Below are 2,706 nucleotides of genomic sequence, written 5' to 3' on the forward strand. Positions count from 1 at the left end.
TCTCCAAATCTCCCGCCTCTCCTGTTTTTCTTTTTGCAATAACCCATTGAGCTTATTTAGTGCTGCTCTTACATTCATGTATGTGGAGCCATCCATCAGAGTATGGTCAACCTATCAGGAGGGTGATAATTTCAATAAATAAGGGGCCTCCTGAGCCCCATCTCTATCCATGCTGAAATATTGATGAGATTGATCTTGTTCATGCCTTTTGCATACAAACATATCTGCTAGATCATGAATCCAATGGTTCTTTTATGACCAGAACATATCATTTTGCATCAATCTGTCCAAAACTGAATCTTTTAGAATCCTTCAAATTCCCCTTTCATGGTGAAGCTTGGGAAGAGTGTGTGATATTGATGAATGAAGACAGATAGCTTTCATTCTGGCCAGTTGTATTTGTATTAATTGCCATCTACTGCAAAAAAGAAAAAAAATACTCTGATTTAAACTGAGAGTGACATTAATTTATGGGTTAAAGGGATATTTAGACAGCAGTTTAATAGTATGTCTATGTAAGCAAAATAATTGTAGTATTCTCTTCTACATGGCCAAAGAATTCCCCAGCCATGGGTCCTTTGGCCATTTTTATAAATATCAGCCATATGTTTCTTATTAACAAGGACACCTTTATTTCAGCCAGAAAAGAGGTTATAATTCTCATAACTTTTATGCCACTGTTACAGTCATGGACATATCTTTTCAGGCCAGACATCACTGTAGATCAAAAGTTTCACAGGAGGGTTAGACTGTTCTTGACTTTAGCATAAAGTACTATGAAAGCTAGTCAACAGAAAGCAAGCTTCCAGGACAGTGCCAGTTTGATTTTTCCATACCGTGTGATCACAGCATGTGGTTCCTTCAACTATAGGGTATGACCTCCAGGTACTGGTGGGCAACAGCAAGAAATGGTAATGCCTTGTATTCTTTTGAAAGGGGTTTCTCTGATCCCTCTAGCCAAGAACTAAAAGGAGACTATCCTACATGTGGTACTGATCTTTCAGGTTGACAGTCTCTGGATTCTTGAAAATGCATTATTACTTATGATATATATTTTTCAAATATTTTCCACTCTGTAGCTTGAGTCTACAGTCAATTGCTTTTACTGTACTATGCCTATACTGTAAAGTATCTTTTACAGTACAAATGTCTCTTTATAAGGTCCCATTAGTCAATTGTTGGTCCTTTTTTTCTTTGTGGCCAGGATCCTTTTCAGAAAGTCCTTACTGAGCCTGTTTTCTGAAGTACACTCACTATTTTATCTTCTCGAAATTTTAGAATTTCATTTCTAACATTGAGTTCCTTGATCTATTTATAATTGATGTTTGTATACTGTGAGAGACAAAAGTCATGTTCTTTACATGCAGATATTCAGTTTGTCCTGTGTCATTTGTTGAAGATGTTGTCTTTCCTTCACTATGTGTTTTAGGTTCATTTTTAACTTCAGGGGACTATAGCTGAATGTACTTTTAAAAAAAGATTTATTTATTTATTATGTATACAACATTCTGCCTCGATATATGCCTGCACGCCAGAAGAGGGTGCCAGATCTCAGTACAGATGGCTGTGAGCCACCATGTGGTTGCTGGGAATTGAACTCAGGACCTCTGGAAGAGCAGCCAATGCTCTTAACCTCTGAGCCATCTCTCCAGCTCCCTGAATGTACTTTTATTTGGATTTTCAGTCCTATTCCACTGATCAATGTGTCTAATTCTGTACCAACACATACTGTTTTTACAACTACTAAACTATAGTATAGTTCAAAATCAATAATAATGATACCTCCAAAAAAGCTTATATTATTTAGAATTGTTTTGGTCATCAATGTGAATTTTAAGATGATTAGTTTTCGATTTATGATGTATAGTACTTTGAAATTATAGTAGGGAGTACATCAAATCTGTGAACTATTTTAACAAGACAGTCATTTAAAAAATATTAATCCTACCAATCCAGGATCTTGGGTATTTCTCTATTTTCTGATGTCTTCTTCTGTTTCTTTCTACAGTATTTGAAACATTTTATTACATAGAAATTTCACCTACTTGACTAAGTTTATTTCAATGAACCCTTTAAGCTACCATGAAAAGGATTGTTTCCCTTTTCTCCATTGACACAGCTTATGGTTTCTGGCCTTGAGTCCATTTAAGTAGTGAATTATATTTACTGATTTGCATATATGGATCCATCTCTGCATCTCTTAAATTAAGCCTACTTCATAATATTTTTATGTGCTTGAATTTGGTTTGCAAATATTTATTGATAATTTCATACCCTTCATCATTAGGAAGATTGACTTATACTTCTCCTTTTTTTGTTAAATCCTTATCTACTTTTGGTATATGGATAATACTTGCTTCAGGACATTATCACTGCAAATGCCACATAATTAGAACATAAGACTCAGATGACTCAAGCTGGCTTTGACCTGAATGCCTCTTTCCTGCAGTCTAGCTTTTTTGGTTCTAAAAACAAAACAAAACAAAAAACTGTACAATGGTCCAAGTGAAGGGAAACAATTAAACAATCCTCTACAGCTACAACACCTATGGACTACAATGGTTTCCAGCATGGCAAAATATCCATAAAGGTACAAGAAATGATGATCACATGCTAATGGCAACCAATAGCTAGCTGTCTAATTAAACTGAAGACTCATCCTGCAGGAGGGAAATCATGCATGGTACTGAAAATCCAGCAAGTTTC

This window comes from Arvicola amphibius, chromosome X, assembly GCF_903992535.2.
Source record: "Arvicola amphibius chromosome X, mArvAmp1.2, whole genome shotgun sequence".
NCBI lineage: Eukaryota > Metazoa > Chordata > Mammalia > Rodentia > Cricetidae > Arvicola > Arvicola amphibius.